Below are 26774 nucleotides of genomic sequence, written 5' to 3'. Positions count from 1 at the left end.
TCCGTGGAATAGAAATAAAAATCACCAGTGGCACTTCAGTGGGCTGGGATCCAGCTCAAGAAAAACATGTGAAATCAGTCTCATGATTTTTCCCCCTTTTAAATGCGAAAGGGGAACTTCTACAGAAAAAGGAAACGTCGATTTGATTCTCCTGAGCATGTAAATACCCAAGTAAAGGTTCCTTCCCCTACCCCAATATAGTGCTGCACTGGCAAATTATTTCAGAATCACAAACTATGTATGCTGATCTCCACCCACCCTCTTAGTAGTACCTTAAATATACCAGTGTCTATGGGAGCCCTAGAGTAGCGGCCCCCCCACCACCCCGAGAATTTTTTTTTTTTTTTTGTAATGCACAGGCTTCTGACGACTAGTGAGTTGCTTACTAATAGGGGTTGAAGATTATCACACCAAGGACTTGGCAGAAAGTAGTTAAACCCTATTGTTACAGAAGCAAGAGGGTGTGCATGGGGCAGACGTGTCCAATTTTAGACACAAACTTCTAACCTAAATTCCATCCCTCCTTCTGATAGATGCTATTTTGATGGGGTTAGTTTTGCAAAACTCTTTGAACAGGTTAAGCATCCCATTTCAATGACAAGATCTGGAGACTAAGCATTGGCACCTCGGACTTCGGTTATCCCAGAAACCCAACAGGCACATCTCCGTTGAAGTAGGTGGTTGCAAAAATCAAAGGAGAAAAGACGCGCTAAAGCGTCACGTTGTTGTCACCCCCAGGTACCGCGTTGCTGTGCTCCGGGGCGGCCAGGTGTACTCCCCTTGGCGTCCTCTCCCACGTAGGACCGGCCACGCCGGGAAAGGCTGATGCGCAGAGCCTGGGAAGGAGGCAGGAAGGTCACCCCCATCCCTGGGCCGGGCGGGAGCGGCAGAGCCTCACTTCCCAGGAACGTTCGGGCGGGGCGTCCCCAGGGCACTGGGTTGGGAGTCGACACTCCCCCGGCTCCGCTCCGCCGCCCCTCCGAGGCCGTCAGTCCTCCCGGCCTGGAGGCGCCGCCGGAGCCCAAGCGCCGCCTCCGGAGAGGTGAGGGCGGGTCGGGGAGGCGGGGACGGTGACGGGGGCGGGGAACCGCACGCCCGGGGCCGCGGGCGGTCGCCCAGCTACTGTCGCGGAGCCCGCCCGAAGGCCCCCGAGCCCCGGGAACGGAGCTTCCCGCGCAGGGCGCGCGCGCGGAGGAGGGCGCGCGAAGCCTGGACCCGGGCGGCGGCGGGAGGAACTCGCGGAGGGGGCCAGCCCCGAGCTCCGCCGCCGAGCCGCGGCCCGGGAGGCCGCGGGGCCCTCGGCGTAACTTCTCTTTGGAAGCCCCGGCAGGGCGGGCGCGCGCTCCCACTCGGGCACGCGCGTCCCGGAGCCCCCCTCCCCCCCGCGCGCGCTCCGTCTATTTTTCCCTACCGCTTTCGCTCTCACACTCTAAAATAGGTCAAGGGGTGGAAGTTACACCTGGTACGGCCCCCGGCTCTGATGCAAAAGCAGCTTTTTCTCCCCGGCTCCGGGAGAGGAGAGCGTTGCAACTATTCGGTTCGGTAGAGTCTCCCGCCCCCATACCGTGCAGAAAGCGCCGGCGACCGTGGCGCTGACAATGGTCCGCAGAGGGGAGCGGCGGCGAGCCTCTTTCCCACCCTAGTTCTGCCCGCCCTGCGCCCGCCCTCCCCCAGCACGCGGGGAGTCGGGGGCGCGACAGGTCGCTTCGCGCGCTCGGGCCCCCTGTGTCCGGGGTCTGACCGCCTAGGTGAGTTCGTGCTCTCTTCCTCTGTCGTTCCGGGCGCCGAGAGTGACCTGTTTACCTTGAAAACTTAGACGTGATCAAAACAGGCGAGCCTGCCATGCGGTAGGGGATTGCGGGATGTGCTTCAGATGTTAACATCGGATAAGTCAGAACTCAGAGCTTCAGGGGACATGTTTAGTGTCTTAAAGGTGAAAATAGATTTCTGTTTCCACGGAGTACACGTGTATCTCTCCCTTTAGAAGCTACCACTTGGGAATTGATTTTTAACTAGCAGGAGACAGCTAATAACCCCAGAAAGTTGGTCAGAATATTTTTTAGGTGATGTGAAAGAACTTATGGACATAGTCAAAGCTGACAACAAAAAACACAGTTTAAGAAGGAATTTCAAAATGGGATGCTAGGATTTGTGTAATATTGCTCTAGGTGTATCTCGTGGTATTACCTGGGTTCTTGGTGGTAAATATCATAAGGATAGAAACGATTTATGTAGAAAGAGGGTAAGGCTGTAAATATCTACGTGCAAAGCTTTATATCAGTTGGTATGCATGGATTTAAATGTACATTGAACGTTTCCGGTGGGCAGAGAGCTAGAACGATATCTACATCGTTTTGAGGTTAAGATTATTAGCAATATTACAGGCAAATGATTGACATTTAACTCCTCCTTTCAGCTGTTGAATGTAATACTATTCGTGTGGCTCATTAACTATGGAATCCTTGGCGTTACTGTCTAATGAATGGTTAATTCCGTTTGAAGTTTAGATTGTGGATTTTTCTGTCCTTGATGCCTGACTGAACATGCAGTGTAAAGGACTCTCCAGTGTTGGTGAGGGATCTTGAGAGGACCTCAGAGGAGAGGGCTGTTTGCAGAGAATGAAAGCGACTCCCTGATGGCCACGGATTGCACATAACTTCTTTTAAAGGAGACCTTGACAAGTTGGAAAGTGTTTCCTCACTAAGGAGACCATTCCAGAGACAACTGCTTTGTGAATGCATTTGGTCAGATTTGAAACTGGAGCTCCCTATAGGCTCTTCTTGTCATTCAAAAGAAAGCCTATTTCTAGAAAGGTTCAAGTATTGTATGACGTTCTCTGGAAATTATTTGTCCGTGTGTGTGTGTGTGTGTGTGTGTGTGTGTTGCTGTAGCTAAATCACCAAGGTAGTCAAGGTTTTAACAAAGATTTTACTTACCAGCGGGATGTGAAACTGAAAATACTATGTCTGCATGGTTAATTCTGTTTTAAAATGGAGGGGCAGAGGTGCTTCCCAAATAAATCTTAAGTCTCTGTTTATGTGTATTTTCTAAAGCCAAATCTTGCTGGAGGTTAAGAGGACTCTAAAGAAGGTATTTCTGGCAGGTAGATATGTGAACACTTATATGCATGTCACTATAAATAATTCATATGCACCTTTAGAAAACTAGTATCCAAAATTTGAAACACATGATGAAGGTTCTATCACTCTATCCTTTACAAAGGACCAGTCAAGCTTGGCGATATACAGGAGAAAAAAATGCAACTAAATCTTTCTTTACTGCATGGTGATGTTCTGATTTGTATTTTAGATAGGAATTGAGTCAAGCTCTCATTGTCATTTAGCCCTGGGTATAATGCATTGTTGGTATGAGGCTGTCAGCACTTGTCTGTGCAATCTTATGTTTCTACCTGTAGGGAAAGTGAGAAGGCGCTCTGAGAAGACAGGTATGGAAGTGTTAAGATGCCAGCGATTTATTTAAGACCACACTGAAGGAAATAAAAATGGAGCCTGATTGTGGTATAGCTTGGTCCCTGGAAGGTCTGCAAGTGTGGTGGTGCCACATGGCCAACTGAATGTCCTTCGGTTTTTGTGATTTTCTTCTCTTGATGTCGTAAGAGAGTACGTTGCGTAGAACCCCTAGCTAAGAGGTATCCAAGAGGAGTCGACGGCTTTCTCTCTGGCTACTCACTTCCCAATCAGGCAAACTTCTGACCACTCAAGAGAAGGAATTCAGAGCGTGCACTGGAATACCTGGAATGAATCCCATCTCGGGGCCATTTCCTCACCTGTGAAATGGCGATAATGAGCCTTCCCGAGGTGGTTGGGAGAAGCGCATGGAGTAATTTGTCATATCGAGTGTGCGGTTAGCACGCTGTGAGCAGTCGTATTAGGAGGAGAAATGTGTTGCCCTAAATGTCATCTCCGGGGGGCTATGGAGGGGTTGCTGCAAAACTGACAGGAGAACCGAATGTGCAGGCGAACGGGTCATTCTCCTGTCCTGGTATATTCTGTATGCTCTCACAGTATACACTATAGTATATGCTAGGCTCCTAGTAGTTAGTCTTTTGGGAGCTAGAGGCTCACCCTGTCAAGCCTGCATATCTTCTATCTTACGCAGGCCTTTGGCTTATCTAGGGTTAAAGACATTACCTGCCATGGTGTTTGGAAATGATGATGAGACAGTACAGGGAGGGAGAGATGACCAGTTGGAATTCTAAAATAGAATTTAAACATTAAATTGGCTAGTTTCTGTTAATGCCATTAGAAGTATGGCCCTCCTGGGGCGCCTGGGTGGCTCAGTCGGTTAAGCGGCCGACTTCGGCTCAGGTCATGATCTCGCGGTCCGTGAGTTCGAGCCCCACGTCAGGCTCTGTGCTGACCGCTCAGAGCCTGGAGCCTGTTTCAGATTCTGTGTCTCCCTCTCTCTGACCCTCCCCCGTTCATGCTCTGTCTCTCTCTGTCTCAAAAATAAATAAACGTTAAAAAAAAAAAAGAAGTATGGGCCTCGTAAAATGATAATAGTTTCTAGTTTTCCCATGGACAGTTACATAGTTTACACTGGAGCATTTCGACTTTGGGGGCGAAACAGCCATAGCATTCGTTTAGCTTTTCACTTGTTCAGCACTGTCTAGGCACCTAAGGCACTATGCTGAGCCTTCAGAATACCATAGCAAGAAAAAGAGACCTAACTTTTCAGGGAACACCTGTCTGCTGGCATACATACGTAAACCTGTAATTACACCGGTGCTCGTGCTAGGCAGGAAGAATGTCAAGGGCAGAAACAGGGAATTTGACTTGTGAAGGGAGGGATGTCAGGAGTGCTTGCTTAAGGTGGTGGCGGTGGGGTTGTGAAGGAAGGTCCTTGAGGAAGGAAGAGCATTTGATACGGAAGGAACAGCGCCTGCGAAGACTGCATGCACATGTATACTGTAGGGGTGGGCCAAGGACAGCCAGGTATCTATGAGGAAGGGACAATGTTGTGAATGAGGCTGGAACAGCAGGCCTGGGCCCTGACACACATTTTCTTGTCTTTTATACTGAGGATTATGGTCTCAGAACTCTTGTTTTGTGTAAGCAAGCATCTTAGGCTCTCAGACTACTCTAACGCATTATACAAAAGATATTTACAATCATTTTTTTTAAGCTGATCAGAGCCTAAGCCGATATGTACCATGATTGACTAGTTTGTCAGCTCTTTGCATTACTAATTGTCTGACTTGAAAACCACTGGGATTAATTTTCTCTTGAAAAATCTAACAGATTTTTGTTTAATATACACATTTTGTAGATTTCCAGCTATCCTACACACACATCTGTGTCCTATATACAAATTTATTTGTGTATTTCCATTTTGTGTATTTCCAGCTATTCTCTCTCTATATGCGTATATACACAAAAATTTATGGGTTATACATATTTACCCAGTTTGAATTTATATGTCTATTCAATAGCTATAGGGACAGAGTCACGTGTATTTCACCCAGGGAAAGGCCTCCTGAGTGTGTATGTGAGAAGCCTGAGCCCAGCTCTGAGAAGCTGTGAGCTAGGCCTGCAGAGCAGGGGCAGGAAGCAGCATGTATCCTTGGTGGACCGCTCTCCAGCACCATCCAGGCAAGGTCAGGGAAAAATCTGGCATAGGCTTCTCTTCACCATATGCGTGCTTTTATTCACTGTTATTCCCTGTTCTCATTTCCCTTCTTTTTCCTTCCTCTTTCCCCTGTCATTTTTTTTTCCTTAATGTTTTTTTCTTCTCTCTCCAGGGGTCCCCAGAATTATTTCTCAGCCCTCATAACTATGCTTTGGCTTTAACCTCAGGCCCTGCAGTGTTGGCCCTCACTTGGGTAGTTCTGGATGGTATGGCCCTTGATCTCCTCCCTGTTCTTAATGTATAACTGTATGTGTCAGATGGGCACAGACTTTGTCCCTTTGGCAGTTCTTCCCAGGCATCAGAACTAATGTCTTGTGCACTGAATTCCCTCATCTCTCCCTTCTTCCCTGTTGAGGGAGGCTGCAGATAATAGAAACTATCCTAGTTGCTGTAAGCAAAACGGTTTTTGTATGGGAGTTAGGTGTTGACAAGGTTGGAAGAAGAGGTTGCAGCTGAAAGGGGAGAAGAGGATCCAGGCTGAGCTCTAGGGGTGACACTCAGACAGCACAGCGGAACTGCCCCCCCCCTCCCGCCCCCTACCTAGGGCTGCTGCTGTCATTGCCAAGGGATGAAAGTTGGGAATCAGAGCCACCACTGGAGCTATTGACAGTCCAAGGCACAAGTGATCAGATTAGCTGCTTACAAAGTGCAATTCCACACAGGAAGCCAGTGACTGAACACAGCTACTAATGACAAAAACAAGCTAGCAAACATATTTTTTTTTTTTATATACCCTCTCCGTCCCTTCTCATCCAACTCATCCCATGGGCAGAACCTGATCTGTGCCCAGAACCCTAGCTGCAAGGAACTCTGGGAAATGTAGTTTACACCTTTCCAGCCTCCACAATTGAGGAACGTACACTTGAAGGAGACTGGAATGAAAGCCGAGTGACACCCCCATCACGTCTTACATATCTAAAACATATTTTATCAGAGCCTGAGCTAGCATATTTCATTCAAAGCAGGTAGATGATATATTGTAAGAATCCAAAAAGGATCTGGTTGCTAACCAATTTCCATTTCAAACAGATGGATATGATAGTCATTATAGTTGAAATTGCTGGAAAAAGCATCAAGCAAATAAATAACTAAAAATTACCAAGTGCCTGCCTCTGCATGTGGTTCTATCTGAATACGAAATAATATTCCTTTGTTCTGGTTTAGTAATCAAAGTCAAATACCAGGAGAATTGATTTCTAAAAAAGTCCTCCCCACCAAAGTCCCAGATAGGCTATGTTTAATGCATAGCAATACAAAGGAAGAATTCAGGGCGTGATAACAGAAATTATAGCTCCTGGCAGGCTGGCTCTTTCATTAGATGAGTTATCTGTGTCTCTGTGTTTCTACTAAATCTTTCTTTCCTCTATAATTTTAATGTGCTTTTTTTTAAGGATCATAAAGATAGAAATGACCTGTTAATTGGAAATTAAATAAGAGTATTGACTGTAATAACGTGTTTCATACCCTACTTGTCAGATTCTGTTTTTGCAAACCATTAAAGTAAATATGATGGACTCTCTACTATTACTAAGTCATAAATGATCATTTATCGGCAGTCAGAAATTCCATTGGCGTATCTAAGACTTAATCTTGATTACTGAATGCAATCATTTTATATTTGCCTCTGATATTTGGAGTTAGAAAATGAAAGCAGAGTAGCAAAAACAAATAGGGTAACTTAGTGAATTTGTCAGTCTATCATATCTATTTTTAATTGATTTTTATGTCTCAACAGGCAACACTCCATTCAGATATCTGGTAGGTGGTGAAAGCATTTAAATGCAGAATTACAAATGCTGCCTGGGGTAAACCACACTATAATGTGAATATGTTCTTTCAAGTCCAATGGTGACACCGAGTTTAGCCATCCCACCCAAGCCACCAAAACTAAACCTATGAAAATAAACACAGGGCTGTTACTCTGTAAATGAAGCTTCAAGACAAATCCAGTGTCCTCCCTCCTGAGCCCCCACCTAAGCCCCACACACAGTGTATTCTCAGGAGGGAAGTGTTTGTATCTAATATTACACTATTGCTTGATTAATTATAAGGGAAAGTAAGTAGTATTAATCTATGTTAGAGTAACACATTATGATCTCCACTTCCCGCTTCCCACAGTTTTTCTCTTTCCTTCCTATTTGAGCAAACATTCAAGAGAAAAATCTGGATTTCCCTCCCCCTGGGTTATAAGGGGGATGAGTTCTTGTCTTCAGCTATGTGGAGCGTAGTGGCAGGTTAAGTTGTAGGACACAACTCCTTTTATGGACTGAAAATCAGGGGCACCTGAGTGGCTCAGTTGGTTAAGCGTCTGACTTTGGCTCAGGTCATGATCTCACGGTTCGTGAGTTCAAGCCCCGTGTCGGGCTCTGTGCTGACAGCTCAGAGCCTGGAGCCTGCTTCCGATTCTGTGTCTCCCTCTGTCTACCCTTCTGCTGCTTGCACTCTGTCTCTCGCATTGTCTCAAAAATAAATAAACATTTAAAAAAAATTTTTTTTAAAGTCAAAATGATCTGACCACCTGGGTGGCTCAGTTGGTTGAACCTCTGACTTCAGCTCAGGTCATGATCTCGTGGTTGTTGAGTTCGAACCCCGAATCAGGCTCTGTGCTGACAGCTCAGAGCCTGGAACCTGCTTCGGATTCTGTCTCCTCTCTGCCCTTCCCCTGCTTGCTCACGCGTGCTCACGCTCTCTCTCTCTCTCTCTCAAAAATAAACAAAACAATCAAAATGATCTTTTGATTTTCTAAGTGTATTATAAAGTAGAACATCCAAACCTGAACTCACTCTCTGGTTGGATCACCAATGGACCAAATTGAAGCAGGAAGTGGGTAGAGAAGGCATGGTTTTTTGGTGTATTTTTTAAAGCAGAATTTGAGTACAATCAAGCAAGACGAGTATTTGAACATCATTGAGTGATCTGTTTACTCACTGTCTCAAGATGTATCTATTAAGAACCTCCTTTGTACCATGATTGGTGCTGGGTGCTAAAGATATGCAACTCTTCCTTTGAGAGACTGACACGCACTCTGGGGGAGACAGTCAGAAAGGGTTTTGGCAGGTAAAATGGTGCTCTTATGGTGAGGATGGAGAACTGTGGCTTTCTCAAAGAAAAAGTGGGGTATTTTCTGAAAGTAAGGTGAAAAGCAGAGTTAATTGAAATAGACATATCTCTGACTTCAAAGACTGTCTGCTGCTATCTTTAACAACAGCAAAACAACAAAACGGCAGCCAAAAGAGGCAACTGTCTCGGACTGGGCCTTTTGTCTGCTCCCTTGAACCTGCAGAAATTGAAAGGAGCTTGTCAAAAGTTAGGGGGTTTTGGTTTAAAGAAATTATGAGTTTGTAAAGAAAGAGGACTGCTTTTGGTACTTTAGTCAGCGTTCAGAAAGTAATCTACATAGCGCCTGGGAGGCTCAGTCAGAAGCATCTGACTTCCGCTCAGGTCATGATCTCACAGTTCCTGAGTTCGAGTTCCACATTGGGTGAGCTCAAGCCCTGCTTCTCGTGAGCCCTGCTTCTCTCTCTTTCTCTTTCCCTCTTTCTCTCCCTCTGCCCCTCCTGGGATTCTCTCTCTTTCTGCCCCTTGCTCACTTGTGCCCTCTCTCTCTCTCTCTCTCGCAAAAAAAAAAAAAAAAAAAAAAAAAAAGGGGGGGGGGCAAAATCTATTAGAAATAAAAATTAAAAATAAAAAAAAGAAAGTAATATATAATCTTTAAAAAATGTTAAGGGTGGCAGCAAGGAAAGGGGGACCTCCGTCCTATCAGGGACTTCTGTCCTACGACCACAAGAATTTGAATTCAATTCCAAAAATGGGCTTGGAAGTAGATTTTCCCCCAGAACTTCTGGATGACAGCTCACCCTGGCCGACATCTTGATTTCTGCTTTGTCATATCCTGAGCAGAAAACTCAGGCCTGTTGTTCCAAACTTCTGATCTACAGAACTGTCAGCTAATAAATGGGTGTTGTTTTAAGTTAAAAAAAACAAAGATCAGAACCCCTAACATTCTGTAGGCCATTGAATTTATAGAGTAATTTGAGAAAATGCAGGTGCATTCTGAATGTTCAGACATTTGCAAATGAGAATGGCTATGCGATGATTTATGCGATTATGAAACAGATCTAGGGGGACTATATGACTTCTTGTTCAATCTGGGACACTGTTAAAGGTGAAAGGGGTACTATTAACGAGTGCCCTGGGCAAAGAAGCAGAAATGGGGACTTAGGCCAGCAAACCAGGATTCATGGTCACCCAAGATTAAGACGCTCGTTGTATAACATTATTGCATTAACTGCAATATTGATTTCTTAGAGATTGTGGTAAATATATACATAATACTTTCCATTTAAAACATTTTGAAATGTACAGTTCAGTGGCATTAAGTATATTCATATTGTTGTGCAAGTATCCTCATTCGTCTCTAGAATTTTTATCGTTGTGATCATTGTGCAGCGCTGAAACTGTACCTATTAAGCAGTAAGTCCCCGCTCACCTCTCCCCTTTGCTCCTGGCAACCACCATTCTACTTCCTGTCTGTGAATTTGGCTACTCCAGGGACCTGACATTAGTGGAGTAATAAACTACCTGTCCTCGTGTAGCGAGCTTATTTCACTTAGCGTAACGTCCTCAGGTCTTATCCGTGTTGTAGCATGTATGAGGGTTTCCTTTCTTTTTAATGAGGAATATTTTTCCAAGGGTACGTATTTCCACATTTTGTTGATCCATTCATTCGTAGGCGAACACTCGAGTTTGGCGATTGTGAATAATGCTCTCGTGAGCCTGTGCAAAGATCTCTGTGAGCCCTTGCTTTCCCTTCTTTTCCATTCACAGTATTGAGTTGTAAATGAGGAAATTAAAAATGGAGGGAAAAAGAGCATTCTTTTCCTTGACAGGCTCTTTCTGTTCATCCTTCTGTCAGACTGGAGTCCCGCTATGCCTCTATAGAACTCAGCAGAAAAATCAGCGGTTGCAGATAATCTAAAGAAACTGCCTGCTGGAAAAAAAAGCATGCACAGGCTCAAATTCCATCTCCGCACAAGGAAGAAAGCTAGTTTTTCTGTCTTCACTACCATATGCATTGATCATGGATTTTGCAAGTGAAAAGGGCTGGCATCTAGAACATCAGAATCTGAGTCAAGTCAATGGCCTTCAGGGGCACAAAGAACCAGGAAATCAGCAGCAGGAGACTGAACAACAGAAGGCTCCATGTGACCAAGAACATCTTTGTAACACAGGGGAATGAACTTCCTGGAAACAGGCAACAGAACCAACCAACAGCCATCTGTTGATTTGGAAGCTGAGATGAAAGGAGACAGGCTACAGGACTGTGGGCCTTCCAGATACTGAGAAAAATGTTCTTTTGGCTGTAGAAGTAGATATCAGAAAGTCAATGTCAAGAACATTGGTACATCTGATCTCAGCTTAGATAATCCCTTTTTATAACTTTAAAAAAATTTGTTTAATGTTGGTTTATTTTTGAGAGAGACAGAGAGGGTGTGTGAACAGAAGAGGGGCAGAGAGAGAGGGAGACACAGAATCTGAAACAGGCTCCAGGCTCTGAGCTGTCAGCACAGAGCCCAACGCAGGGCTCGAACCCACGAACCGTGAAATCATGACCTGAGCCGAAGTCAGACACTTAACTGACTGAGCCACCCAGGCGCCCCCAAAGTATAACTTTTTACTTGAAAATTTAAGCACCTTTATTTCCACTAGGGATTTATAGTCCTGGAAAGTAATGTTGACATGTCTGGAAGGAATAAGGGATTGCCACCTCTCCCTAAGTCTCTGTGGCAGATGTCAGCCCTCTCTGGAGTCAATAAAAAAACGAATTCATTTGTAACACCTTGAAGGAACTTGATAAACTTTTGGTCATTAGTAATAACCAAGCTTCAGAAAATACATCTGCAGAGGTTAATCTGCCAATCTCTCAGAAATGGTAGCTGAGAGCCCAATAGGTATTAAGGAGCTTTGAGAAAAATGGACCCAAAGTGAATATCTTACAGCTTTCCAGAATGAACAGTGCCCACAAGTCTGTTCTCACCAGAAGGCAGCTGTATCAGTGGGGACTGAAATATTAACAGGCAAGTCCACACGAAAACCTGCACACGGACGTTTGTATTATAAACACTTTTAAACTGCAAATAACCAACACATCCTTCAGCAGGTGAATAGATCAACAGTGGTATATCCATATGATAGAATGATATCCAAAGATAAAAGTATCTTTTAAGCCATGGAAAGACATGGTGGAACCTTAAATAAATATTGCTAAGTAAAAGAAATCAGTCTGGAAAGGCTAGATACGATATAATTCCAACTGTATGACATTCTGGAAAGAATAGTGTGTGATTCTGGACTGAGACAATGAAAAGGCCAGTGATTGCCAGGGATTTTTTGAGGGGGGAGAGGAGATCAATAATGGAGCACAGGGGATTTTTAGGGCAGTGAAACTATTCTGAGTGGTACTATAATTATGGACACGTGACATTTTGTATTCAGCAAAACCCACAGAACAGTACAAAGAGTGAACCCTGATGTAAACTATGGGCATTTGTTAATAATAATGTATCAATATTGGTTCCTGAGTTTTAACTGATGCTTCCCAGCAATGCAAGATGTTAAATTAGAAATTGCATAAACTACGTCTTAAAAAAGTAATGCACGCTTTGCCTGCTGCTAGAATAGAAGATGCTGAAACTGTTACCTTCAGGGGTCCAGGTGATGGCATGTCAAGTGTAGGGAACATAGCTCCAAGTCATTGAAATGAATAAATGAGAGTTCTGTCATTTGTTCCCAGCTGAAACAGCTAATCAGCTACACTGAACGTGAAGTGCAGGCTGTTCACCCAGGCTCTCAGCAGGTGAGGAGGATGCACGCAATGAGACTTCTGAACAAACTACTTCCTTTCCATAGTGGTTAAAGACTTGGGTCGGTGGAGGCGGGGTGGGGGGTGCGGCGCCTGGCTGGCTCAGCTGGTTAAGCATCTGACTCTTGATTTCGGCTCAAGTCATGATCTCACAGTTTGTGGTTTCAAGCCCTGCATTGGGCTCTGTGCTGACAGCATGGAGTCTGCTCGGGATTCTCTCCACCACCAACCCCCCCGCCCCTCCTCTGCTCTCTCTTTCTCTCTCAAAAATAAATAAATATTAAAAAAAATTTTTTAATTTAAAAAAGACTTGGGTCCGCGCTCACAGAATCCATCGATGGACCTGAAACCAGAGGAAATGCTGGTCCTGAAGCTGCACAGCCAATCACCTAGTCCTTCCAACTGTCTGCCATTAATTTTCCCCACTGCAGACATTGACTGGATTCTCCATGCTGGCTCTCTTCCACAGGAAGCTCTTAAGGCCTTGCATCAAGTTGGCAGAAATGCAGACCGAGCTCTTCTTGCTTTTGTAGTGAGGCATGCTGTAGTTCCTACATAACTATGGCAAAGTGGGCTAGACCATACACCTTAAAAAAGCTATATAGATACCCACGCACACCCAGATGTATGCAGCATATAGAAACCAGCGAGCAGGTCGAGCTGGATATGTTTAAAGATATCTTTTTTAGCCAAAGTAATCTGTGACCTTTTGTCTGATAATTCGTTCTACTCATGCACATTTGGGCCTCTTGAAATGTACTGGCAGTGCGTGCATACGAAAGCTTTTTGTTCTTACGAAGATGATATAGCCTTGCGTAAAACTGATGGTTTTATGGGGCGCGTATCACCTTACAGTGACAGTGGATCTTTGACAGGCAGAAGCCACTAGAAATCGCACCACTGGTAGAGCTGAAGGCAGGTCAGCGTAATACTGGCTCTGTGCTGCAGGCAGGGTATGCCCTCTTGACTCAGCAGTGAGCTTGTAAACTTTCAAGCACACAGTTTGATGTTTTGAATGATTCCCAGTGCTCTGTGTGTTATGATTCATCCACTGAAACAGGACATCGAAGAATACTTGAACAATAAAGCAGTGGAGGAAAACTCTGTTCTATTTTGACGTGGAAATTTTGATCATAGGTAAACAGTAATCACTAAAGCATTTATGCAGGTTATTGAATACTTTGTGCACCAACTACTCCGGACAAAGCCTGTTTTCCTGGATCTGTTTATTTAAACTAGACTACAGTGTGGTAAGCTGGGCCGCTGGGCTTGGAGAATCAGTACATGTGGATTCTAGTCCTTCGTCCTTGAGAAACACAAGGGCGCCTGGGTGGCTTAGTCAGTTAAGCGTCCTTTAAAAACTCACAAATGTTTTTTTTTTTTTTTTCCTTAAACAGTTGGGTCTCAAGTATTTATAAGTGACCCTAATGGCATTAGTTTTCACCTACGATGACATAGAGCCTAAACCTCTTTCCACACGCAGCTGACGTTTTCCTCGACCCCACCTCAGCACCATGCTATTCCCTGTTGGCCTTTATACCCTGCCCGCCCTCCTCCCAGGTCTTGCTCAGGATCGGGGCCCTTCACTGGGGCAGCACATTAGCTGTGCCAGGCTTCCTGCCTGCTGGATGACCAGCGGCTTCAGAAAGAGTACATTCTGGTCCGTGTGCTAACGGTCAGTCCCGGGGGTGCCAGCAGAATGATCATCCTGTGCAGTTCAACCACAGCTGTTCTGAGGCCTGTGATGCTGCTGTAAAACCTGGTGATGGAAGCCTGTGGCAGGAAAACCCAAGAGACTGTTGAAATGGAGTGGTGTTCCAGGACGGGGAGGCCGCAGCGGGTTGACAGGCGAAGGAAGGCCAAGGAAGTAGGCAAGGCTCGCGGACCCCTCTTGGAAAGGAGGAGAAGGGGCGTCTAACGCTGGCAGGCGGATGCAGGGTTGGGCGTGGCTTGTCTTGGTGTGTGGTTTTCTGTTGCCGGTTCAGGAGAGGAGACGGTGGCTGTGTGGGCGAGGACAGGAGGCCACGGGGGGGGGGGAGGGGGGGGGAGGCTGCAGAGAGACAGAGGGTTGGCTGACGGCCAGGAAAGAGGAGCTCAACAGAGAGATGCTGGCCTTTGAGAGGCAGCTGGTAATTGTGGGGGGCGCGGGATGGACAAGACTTGGGGTGGCAAGGAGGGAAACTGAAGAAATGTGCATTTTCTCAGCAAGGTAGGAGCAGAGTTAGCCTGATAAGGTGCTATTTTGTCAGTATCTCAGGTTTTTCCAGGGAAACTGAGTTAGGTTCCCAATGTAAACAATAAAACTTTAAGCTTTGGTTTTATATCTACTTGCCCATTTGGGGCCCTCACTTTCTTGTGCATGAGCTCTGCACTATCTCATTTTCTAACAATTTAGGAGGCCATAAAACAAAGATCAGGTGACTGAAGCAGACTATTGGCCTTTTTCTGAGGAAAAGCTACATTAGAAAACCCCAGTCGGGCGTCTGAGTGGCTCGGTCGGTTAAGCGTCCGACTCCCGATTTCAGCTCAGGTCAGGATCCCCGGGTCTTGAGATCAAGCCCTGCATGGGGCTCTGCACCGAGCATGAGGCCTGCTTGGGATTCTCCCTCTCCCTCTGCCCCTCCCCCGCTCCTCGCTTGTGCACAGCACACTCTCTAAAAACAAAAACAGAACCAAAAACCTCCGCTCATTACTGTCATTTTCACCGTTGGTGCTTTTTAAAAACCACCTTTGTAAAATATTGTTAATTCACCTTTTTTTAACCTTTCGTGTTTCAACATCATGGGAACTGGGGGTGCGTGTTACAGCTGATGGTGTACCATCAGCTTTCTTGGCAAAATAATTGTGCCTATGACAAAATAGAAGGTGTCTTAGTCAGGATGGGCTACCATAAGACTGGGTGGCCTCAACAACAGATACCTATTTCTCACAGTTCTGGAGACTGGAAGTCCCAGACTGAGGTCCCAGCCAATCTGGTTTCTGGTAAGAGCCCTCTTCCTGGCTTGTAGATGGCCACCTTCTTGCTTGTCCTCACATGACCTTTCCTCTATGTGCACATCAAGGGAGAGTTCTTCAGTGTATTTTCTTGGATTTTTTTTTTTAAGTAGGCTCCACACCCAACATAGGGCTTGAACTCTTGACCCCAAGATGAAGACTCATATGCTCTACTGACTGAGCCAGCCAGGTACCCCTCTGCTCTGTTTTCTTATAAAGATATAAGGACATTAATCCTATTGGATTAGGGCCCCACCCTTATGACTTCATTTAATCTTAGTTACCTCCGTATATATAAGCCCCAGCTTCAAACACAGCCACATTGGGACTTAGAGCTTCGACATAGGAATTTTGGGAGAGACACAAACATTTAGGCCGTGAAGATGGCATCCCAGATTCCATTAGGTGCTATATAGCCAGCACTAAGATGGAGATAACTCCATCCACCATAGGAGTTTCAGGTTAAATCTTTTGTCGTATTTATTTTTAATTTTTTAAAATTTAGAATCAGAACTCATACTGACTTTTTAAGGAGATTATGATAAAACCCTGCGAAGGTTAAAAAAAATGGTATTTCTAATTCTAAATGAGAAATAATAGACTGTATCCTTATAGGCTTATCTCCGAAGAGACAAACACAGTTATAAAATGGGGGATGAAAATTGGAAAAAAATGAAACTTTCCAGAACAGTCTGGTTTATTCTGGGCACAGACTTAATAACTCCTGCTGCTAGGAGAGGTACAATTTACTGCCACAGCAAAGCTTAAAATGTCAAACATATTCTTACAAAACACAATGCAAGCTGCCTGCAAATTAGACCATTCTTTCAGCTGGCATGTCTCCTATTTCTGTGCATCTTTCATAATTGCGGCACTTAGAACGGAGAGCCTCTGTGCGTGGTGTAAACATCCAAACCCTACCACCACATCACTTTTCATATGCATGAAGCAGGGGTGGGTCACTGCCCACAATACAGGGAACTCCAGGATCAGAGCTGTTAGGAGCTCAGTGTCAAAGAAACAAAGCTAGCGTTGAAGCAAAGGCACAGCAAGGAGAGTGTCAGGGAGCTCTGGTTACAAAGCAAAAGCCTGCCGATCAGAAGGCCAGGCTCAGAGGGCCAGGCCCCGGGGACTCAGCAGGAGGTCACCCGTGCTGCCAGCCTCTGCCAGCATCCAGGTCACGACTCAGAACCAAGGAGGCGGAAGAGCGGTCAGTACAGATGTCACCAAATTGGCTTATCCAGAAACGGTCAAGAAGTACTCAAAACCTAATCTCATTTAATGTAGATGCAGACACTCTCCTAAGCCCCAGAGAGCAAAGTTCTCATACTCAGCCCCTATGTGACCAATTAAAAAAATGTTATTTGTAGGATATTTAGAAAGACAATAAAAATAGGTGGTACATGTTAGTAAGATTTACATAAAGGTGATTAAAATAAATAATATCTTTGTCAACCTCCGCTAGTTTTCATTTTTTAAAATTTTACAGGGAGGGAGGGGCAGAGGGAGAGAGAGAATCTTAAGCAGGTTCCAAGCTCAGCGATCCCGTGACTCTGGAATCATGACAGGAGCCGAAATCAAGAGTCCGATGTTCAGCCGACTGAGCCACCCGGGCACCTGAACCTCAGCTATTTCTAATGCTACATTATGTGATATCGGTTTTTATTAAAATTGATCTACATTGGGGGTGCCTGGGTGGCTCAGTCGGTTAAGCCTCCGACTTCAGCTCAGGTCATGATCTGTGAGTGACCTGTGAGCTCAGGTCATGATCAGTCAGCTCAGGTCATGGTCTGTGAGTTCGAGACCCGCATCAGGCTCTGTGCTGACAACTCGGAGCCTGGAGCCTGCTTCGGATTCTGTGTCTCCCTCTCTCTCTCTGTCCTTCCCCCACTCATACCTCTGTCTTTCTCTCTCTTTCTCTCAAAAGTAAATAAACATTAAAAACAACCTTTTCTTTTAATTGATCTACATTGGAGTTCAGTCCGTATTTATTTAGCACAGGACTTCTCAGACTAACACAGGAGATGGATGGCGCATGCTAATCCCTTCCACCACTCTGGCTTCAGGGGGATGAATCATCCTCTCCGAGATGGGCTTAGTCTGTTCGTTCAGGAGTTGGGCACAGTGGGAAGGTGCCTGCTGGAGGACTCAGGGCCTCCTTTCTCCAGATCACAGGAGCGAGAAATTGAGTTCACAACATGTTCATTACCTTGTTTACCTTTTACAGTGTCTCTTTCGATTTTTGCATTATGCGAATATAATCCTCATACAACAAAACGCATTTTAGGATCACGTAGCATTCCTCATCAGTACAGACACCAGTGGTTAATGCTCCTGAGGTATGGGAGGTGTCCGTAATAAAATTCTAGATAGCATGAAAATAAACTTAAGGTACATGAAAAATCGGATCAAGAATCAGGAATGTTCTATGTGTTTCATGTTAAAAAAAAAAAACTGCTTCACTCTAGGGTTCTGAGTAAATCATATCCTGTATTTGTTTTCTCTCTGAAATGGTCATCTAAAGAGATATGTGTGGTGCCCGGAAATCTTTGCCGAGTTAAAATGTTGGGCAATTGTGGGTATGTTGGGCAAAAGCATATGTAAAAAACCACCTAAAGGCTCAGGAACACATGGATTCCATAATGGGACCAAGCACTGTCACAGCTCTGTCTTCGCCTCAGGACCCTAAGGCATCAAAGTCTTGTGCTCGACTCCTGCTTTCCCCTACCATGTGCACACAGCCTGAAGCTCATCAGACCACAGTGAAGGTATAGGGACAAGGACAGTGACGACGTGCTCGCCCTAGAGGTTTTTCTTGTGATAGAACTGACATTAAAATGTTAACATTTGACCGATTTCGATTATTTTGAACTTTTCTTCACTAATGCACTACACCTAAGTGTATTCCTTTCTACAGAAAGCTGCCCTTTACCGGTGGTAATTTCTCGGGAAGACAAGGCCTCCTGAGTTTTCCACTTTTCTTGTTAATTAAGTGGGAAGCTGTCACTCTCATAGTATTAGAATCACGAATCCACTCAGAATGCCAGAAGAGTATTAAATACATTTTCAGAACACTGTCTTAATTCCATAGAATGATTGTCAATATGAACGTAGTAACGGGGACTAAGCTGCTAACAAATTTTAAATTTGTTTTGAAGCACTGTTACAAGTCATTGTATAGGCTGAAGGACCTTGCGTGTAATACAGCTTCTCAAAAAAGACAATGATAAAGATGAGTTTCTATTTTATTTTTTTAAGTTTATTTATTTTGAGAGAAAGGGGGAGAGAGAGACAGTGAGGAGGGGAGGGGTGGAGAGAGAGAGAATCCCAGGCAGGCTCCCCACTGCCAGCACAGAGCCTCACGCGGGGCTTGATGTAGGGTACGAACCCACAAACCGTGAGATCATGACCTGAGCCAAAACCAAGAGTCAGATGCTTAACCCACTGAGCCACTCGGGCACCCCTAATGAATTTCTATTTTAAATGAGATGTCACCCCAAACACAAAAGACATACACACTAAAAGACTATAAAGGCCTGCAGAAGATGAGGCTGGGAAGAGGAACAGAGTGGACAGACCTTCCTGATTTCGGTTCCTTTAATCTAGAAAGCCACTGGCTTGCTCTGTGGAATTTTCCTCTCACAGGCAAACATTAATCCTTTAGAAATTTCTGATTGATTTGTCCTAGAGAGCTACTCTAGCTCCTAGTTCACTACCCACATCTCTACCTGTTCTCTACTCTGAGGTCTGGGGACATAAGAAGAAATTCGAGTCTGGCATAGAATGTCAGTGCTTGAAAGTTGCACTTTGGGGATGTTAAAGTACGTTTCTATATGGCAGTCAGTCTTAGACGAGAAGGGCACTTTATACCTAAGACAAAGTAACACATGCCTGGAGAAGCTAAGCGACTTGCCCAAGGTCGCGCTGAAGTGACAGATCTGGGCCCTGGGTATTCTCGCAGTACAGTATTTTCCATCACACCAAAATGCCCTGAGCTCTACTTCTGAAGTTTTATTTGTGAGGTTTAATGTATTGATATTCCAGTTTTCGAGCTGCATATTTTATTGACTGAATGAATGTAAAGGAAAAACACGCTCCTGGAAGTCTTCTCTACTCTGAGTACAATGACTTCACTGTTTCACTTCTCCTCGCCAGATGTGATTCTGTGACAGCAGCTGGGTGCCCTACAATTTAACTCAGTTGCAAAAACATCTACCTGGAGATAGCCTCAGATCCCACACGTTAAGGGTTCAGTCCCACAAGATCCCCTGTCCCCGACATCAGGTGCCAATTACAAGTCCAGCTTGTCGCCTGTGCTTCTGACAGGCTATACGTGAGGTGTTCCCACAACCCCTTCTTGGATTAGATTAATTTGCTGGAGTAGCTCATAGAACTCAGGAAGACACTTTATCTACTAGATTACTGGTTTATTTTAAAAGATATAACTCAGGAAGAGCCAGATAGAAGAGAGACTGAGGGCATGGCCCAGACCTCACTAAGGCGCCAAACTTCTGTCCCCTTGGAGATTGAGGTGCGTGCCCTCCTGACACATGCCCTCCTGACACTTGTCAACCAACATGGAAGCTCTCTGAACTGTATCCTTCAGGTTTTTTTGAAGGCACGATTGATGAAATCATTGGCCATTGGTATTTTTTTTTCTTTCTAAGGTTTTATTTAAATTCAAGTTAGTTAACCTATAGTGTAGTATTAGTTTCCGGAGTAGAATTTAGTGATTCATCACTTACATACAACACCCAGTACTCATCCCAACAAGTGCCCTCCTTAATGCCCATCATGCATCTAGCCCATCCCCCCACCCAGTGCCCCTCCAGCAGCCCTCAGTTTATTCTCTATAGTTAAGAGTCTCACGGTTTGCCTCCCTCTTTGTTATCTTATTTTTCCTTCCCTTCCCCTATGTTCATCTGTTTTGTTTCTTAAGTTCCATATATGAGTGAAATCATTATGATATTTGTCTTTCTCTGGCTGACTTATGTCACTTAGCATAAATACACTCTAGACAGGAAACCAACAAAATCATAGAGAACACAGGCAGCAACCTCTTTGACCTCGGCCATAGCAACTTCTTTTTAGACATGTCTCTGGAGGCAGGGGAAACAAAAGCAAAAATGAACTATTGGGATTTCATCAGATGAAAAGCTTCTACACAGGAAAGAAAACAATCAACAAAACTAAAAGGCAACCTACAGAATGGGAGAAGATATTCGGAAATGACATATCGGATAAAGGGCTAGTATCCAAAATCTGTAAAGCACTTACCAAACACAACACCCAAAAATAAATAATCCAGTTAAGAAATGGGCAGAAGAGGGACATCTGGGTGGCTTAGTCAGTTAAGTGTCTGACTTCAGCTCAGGTCATGATCTCACAGTTTGTGGGTTCGAGCCCCACTTTGTGCTGACAGCTAGGAGCCTGGAGCCTGCTTTGGATTCTGTGTCTCCCTCTCTGTCCTTCCCCTGTTCACACTGTCTCTCTCTCTCTCTCTCTCAAAAATAAACATTAAAAAAATTATTGAAAAAGAAAAAAGAAATGGACAGAAGACACAGACACTTCTCCAAAGAAGACGTACAAATGGCCAACAAACACATGAAAAGATACTCAACATCACTCATCAGGGAAATACAAATCAAAACAACAATGAGATACCACCTCACACCTGTCAGAATGGCTACAATTAACAAGTCAGGAAACAACAGATGGTGCCAAGGGTGCAAAGAAAGGGGAGCCCTCTTATGCTGCTGGTGGGAATGCAAACTGGTGCATCCACTCTGTAAAGGAGTGTGGAGGTTCCTCGGAGAGTTAAAGATAGAACTACCCAATGGCCCAGGAATCACCCTGCTAGATATTTATCCAAAGGATACAAAAATACTGATTTGAAGGGGCACATGCACCCCAATGTTTACAGTAGCACTATCAACAATAACCCAAATTATGGAAAGAGCACAAGTGTCCGGTGACTGATGAATGGATAAAGAAGATGTGGCGTATGTGCAATGCAAATGACTAAGCCGTCAAAAAGAATGCAATCTTGCCCTTTGCAGTGACATGGATGGCCACTGATGTTTGAACTTAACCTCCGTTCCCTCTCTCTTCTCTGGTGGTCTGGGGGATGGGCCTGTAGTTCCAACCCTCGCCTCCCCTGGCAAGCAGCCCTTCCTTAGGGGCTTTCCAAAGGTTACCTCGTTAACATAAACTCAGGTGTGGTTGAAAGGGGTTTGGTATTTATTAATAACAAAAGATACCCATTTCACCTTTATGCTCTGGAGCCACTGCAGGAATATCTATGGAAAAAAAAAACTAAATATTACAACAAAAGATGTCCGCAGGGCTCTTATATAGGAGGTTACAATGGTTTTAGGAGCTATGTGTCAGGAACAGTAGTCAAAGACCAAGTATATGTTTTTTTTTTTTTTTTTTTAACATTTATTTCTGAGAGAGAGAGAGAGAGACAGAGCAGGAGCGGGGGAGGGGCAGAGCAAGAGAGGGACACAGAATCTGAGGCAGGCACTAGGCTCTGAGTTGTCAGCACAGAGCCTGATGGAAGCTCGAACTCAGGAGCCGTGAGATCATGACCTGAGCCGAAGTCGGACGCTTAACCGACTGAGCCACGTTTCTTATTATAAATCACAATATCACACCGAATGACTATCTCATGGATTATATGCCCTAACGTACAAGAAAAAAAAATTGGAGAAACCCCCACTTACAAAATTACTAAACAAGAAAATGGGGTGGGAAAGAAGGAGGAAATGGATATTGCGGAGAATTTTATAAAAGTCAACTCTTTATTTTCCCCTGAATCTATTGGCAGGTAGTTATAACATTTATATATTATAAGCCTATTTTCATGATCAGATTTATTTTATGTCTTATGTTTAAATGAAATACTTCCTGTTCATTTATCCAACCAAGATGATTGGGCACCTGCCGTACGCCTGGCCATGTGCAGAGTGCTGTGTGTATCCATCAGTGAACCAAAAACACCGGATTCCATGGTGTTTACAAACTAGTTGGGGGAGGCAGGCAAGCAACGACTCCAGCAGGGTGTGGAAATGGAATGTTCTTGTTTTCACTAGTGCGAGAATAGAGAAGTACCGGTGTCAGGTTGGAAAAATGGAGGCCGCACTACTTACGTGAACAGAGGGAATTTGATACAGGGAGCTGGTTAAATAGAGATTAGAGAGCTTGACATGCACAGTGGGGACAAATGAGGTAGGACAGCAAGAGCACCTGCAGTTGCCACCGAGTGTTGGGGGAACAAAGAGAAGGGAATGGGCTTTTCGGAGCCCGGCAGCTTGGAGGAGGGCCCTGGACCTGGGGCCAGACCTGGGTGGGAACTCAGAGGGGCCCGGAGTCGGGGCCAAGACTTCCGAGAAGGGGGCCCTGGCCAGCTAGGGCTGACACCTCAAGAGGTCCTACAAAGGCCCCTGAGCAGTCGGCACACAGATCTCTTGGCGAGGCCACGGCGTCTGGGGTCGAGCGTAAGCCTCAGCAATAGAAAGGTTGGTAGAAGCAGCCTGTGGCAGCAGGCCAAGGGGGACTGTTTGGGAAGTACCAGCGCTCTCCCTGAGGGTGGATCACAGGTGTTTGCCTTAGGGGTGCCTCAGTGGCTCCGTCGCTAAAGGGTGGGACTTCAGCTCTGGTCATGATCTCTTGGTTTGTGAGTTGGAGCCCGGCATCAGGCTCTGTGCTGATAGCTCAGAGCCTGGAGCCTGCTTCAGATTCTGTGTCTCCCTCTCTGTCTCTGCTCCTCCCCTGGTTGTGCGCGCACACTCTCTCTCTCTCTCAAAAATAAACATTAAAAATTTTAATTCAACAAACAGTTCAAAAAATTTTTTAAAAAGGTGTTTTCCTTGGACCAGATGTGGGCCACACAAGACAGATGGCATTGGCCCACGATCTCATCCAGAGGGGCGACAAGATGGCAGGTGAAAATGCAGGAGGCGCAGAGCAGGTGACCAGCTGCCGAGGGGCCCTCGTAAGCTGCCAGCGGGACGGTGCACTCATGTCGGGAAACTGCAGGTCTGAGGTCTGCAGCAACGAGGGTCTGCAAAGAACCAAGGAAGTGTTCCATGGAGGCCATCAAATGCTCCAGGAAATAGAGAAGCAGCTGTTAGTTCCCACCATGCCAGGAGATCACAGACACCGGCTCACACCAGTCTCTGTCAGAAAGGGACTTTTCTGGCTCCCTGACATCTTCTTGCCAGGAGATGCCACCACAGCACTAAAGGTGTGAAGCAAGCTAGACCTGGGAGTAACAGAGGAACTCCAAAACAGAGGCCACCACGCTCCATCTTTCCTGCCACTGGCCTCATGACGACAGCAGGTCCGAGCCAGCCATGAGAAGCTTCAGATTGGAATGAAATGTGGACCGTGATCTTCTACTGGACGAGGAATCTTCATTTCAGAAGTAAGGCTGTTTGAGAACAAAGAGGCTTGGAGAACGAGAGCAGCGGAAGTATGAGTGCCACAGAATGGGTCTCCAGGGACATCAAGTCACCTGCAAATCCCCCATGTCCCACCCGACAGTTCTGCAAGTAAACGTTTCAGGTGGTGGCGAAGGCTGTGGCCGTAACAAAGCAGAGTGTTGCCGTCCGCAGTGCTGTCTGCTCTGTAGTCAAAGCAATGACTTGGGGTCAGTGGAAAGTGAATGGCACTTCAATGCCACTGCATTATTGGTAAAACAAAAGCATTTAACCTCTTTCTTGCATAAAAGGGAGACAACAGTAGCAAAGCTTTTTTTTTTCCCTGAAAGTAGCCCCCCCTGACCACTCCACTTGCTGGTTCTAGTATTGACAGGATTGACAGTTGTTTTATGATCAGCACAATGGCAGAAAATTGTGCAATAAGAGGGAAGCCAACGGACAGACACAGTGTTTTTGAAGAACTTTGCCATAAAAGGAAGCAGCGAAATTAGGGCTTAAACTGGGCAATGATCTGTGGTCATGCCTGGAAGGGTTTGTTTTTTTTTTAAGTTAAGAGATATTGAAGCATATTTTTATACCGATGGGAAAGATACAATAGCAGAGGGAAAATTGATGGTTGGGAAGCGAGGGGAGAGACCTGCAGGAAGGAAGCGTTGAGCTGTCAGCATACAGCTGATGGGTTTGCTTTATAGGCAAGTATGGACAGCTCATCCCTTATCTCTCTTCCAGGAAGAAGGAGTTTATTAGAACAAATGCAAGTAGGTTAGCAGCTGTACTTCCGTGAGCCCATGGAAATCGGAATGTTACACACGCACACCCAAACAAGTTACTTCATATGGATAGCAAGTATTTTGTTGAACATATCACTGTCGGATGTATGTATTCCCCAGTCTAAAATTTAGAACTCATTTGGGACTACATCAAATTTAAGACACAATCCTTTCTGCATCCAAAGACACAATCAACAGGGGCACCTGGGTGGCGCAGTCGGTTGAGCGTCCGACTTCAGCCAGGTCACGATCTCGCGGTCCGTGAGTTCGAGCCCCGCGTCGGGCTCTGGGCTGATGGCTCAGAGCCTGGAGCCTGTTTCCGATTCTGTGTGTCTCCCTCTCTCTCTCTCTGCCCCTCCCCTGTTCATGCTCTGTCTCTCTCTGTCCCAAAAATAAATAAACGTTGAAAAAAAATTAAAAAAAAAAGACACAATCAACAGAGTGACAAGGCAACCGGTAGGATGGGAGATATTATTGGAAAGCACATATCTAAGAGGTGTATAGCCAGAATATATAAAGAACTCCTACAACTCAACAAGGAAGAAAGAAAAAAAAAAAAAACCACCTCAATTGCCTGACTTTGAAAATGGGCAAGAGATTTGAAGACATTTCTCCAGAGATGATATAAAAATGGTCAACGTGCATGTGAAAGATGGTCAACATCACAAATTAAGAGATGCAAATAAAAATGAGGTATCACTCCACACCAATTAGATACTATTTTTTTTAAAAAAAGAACAGAAAATAACTTGTTGGGAGGATGTAGAACCCATGCACACCATCAGTAGGAATGTAAAATGATGCAGACACAATGGAAAATAGTATGGAGGATCCTCAAAAAGTCAAAAATAGAACTACCCTATGACCCAGCAACCCATTTCTGGGTATTTATCCAAAAGGATGGAAAGCAGAATCTTGAGGAGCTTTTTGTACACCCATGTTCTAGCAGAATTATTCACAATAGCCAAAAGGTGGAAGTCACTCAAATGTCCGTTAAGGGATGAGTGGATAAACATTGTGGCATGTACATGCAATGAAATATTATTCAGCCTTAAAAAGGAAGGAAATCCATGGATGAACCTTGAGCATCATGCCAAGTGAAACAAACCAGTTACCAGACAGGGGCGCCTGGGTGGCTCAGTTGGTTAAACGTCTGACTTCAGCCCAGGTCATGATCTCACGCTCATGAGTTTGAGCCCCGCATCGGGCTCTGTGCTGACAGCTCAGAGCCTGGAGCCTGCTTTGCATTCTGTGTCTCCCTCTCTCTTTGCCCCTCTCACACTCATGCTCTGTCTCTCTGTCTCCTTCAAAAATAAGTAAACATTAAAAAAAAAAAAAACAAGACAGATACTGTATGCGCCTACTTATATTAGGTATCTAAAGTAGTCAAATTCTTAGAAGGCATGGTGGTTGCTAGGGATTGGGGGTAGGGGAAAAGGGTAGTTATTTAATGGGTAGAGACTTTCAGTTTTGTAGGATGAAATGTTTTGGAGATCTGTTGCAGAACAATGTGAATGTACTAACACTACTGAATTGTACACTTGTAAATGGTGAAGATGATAAATTTTACATGATTCCATCACAACTAAAAATAATAACAAGATTTTTTTTTAAATTTATAACTTACTATTTGCCTCTTTCTTTTTAAAAGTTGTGAATCAGGGGCTCCTGGGTGGCTCAGTTGGTTAAGCGTCCGATTTCGGCTCAGGTCATGATCTCGCAGTTTGTGCGTTTGAGCCCCGTGTCGGGCTCTGTGCTGACAGCGCAGAGCCTGGAGCCTATTTCAGATTCTGTGTATCCCTCTCTCTCTGCCCCTCCCCTGCTCACGCTCTGTCTCTCTCTGTCTTTCAATAATAAATAAATGTTAAAAAAAAATTTAGAAGAAAAAAGGTGTGAATCAAACAAAACACTTTTTAACTGACGCTTCTAGCTGTTTTGGGAGCTCATTCATTCCTTCAGTTGGCAATTTTCTGCCACCACCAGATCTGCCGGATACAGTATTATGTGTTAAGAGATCTTATGGATGAAGAGATAAGTCAGGTGTGGTCATACAGA

The 26774-nt window shown here is 44.9% G+C and overlaps 1 protein-coding gene across 2 annotated transcripts in view; it reads left to right on the top strand.

The window, feature by feature from the left end:
* The first annotated feature begins 1259 nt into the window (after positions 1–1259).
* Positions 1260–26774, top strand: part of TRMT9B (tRNA methyltransferase 9B (putative)) — a 69619-nt gene continuing 44104 nt past the window's right edge. Inside the window, exon 1 of one of the 2 annotated variants that reach the window (XM_043560449.1) lies at positions 1260–1748. The gene's annotated coding sequence lies outside the window, so the exon portion shown is untranslated. The remainder of the gene's footprint in view (positions 1749–26774) is intronic. The other variant, XM_043560441.1, reaches the window with a different exon arrangement.

The sequence above is a fragment of the Prionailurus bengalensis genome, chromosome B1 (assembly GCF_016509475.1).
Source record: "Prionailurus bengalensis isolate Pbe53 chromosome B1, Fcat_Pben_1.1_paternal_pri, whole genome shotgun sequence".
NCBI lineage: Eukaryota > Metazoa > Chordata > Mammalia > Carnivora > Felidae > Prionailurus > Prionailurus bengalensis.
This window is presented reverse-complemented; position numbering and strand designations above follow the sequence as displayed.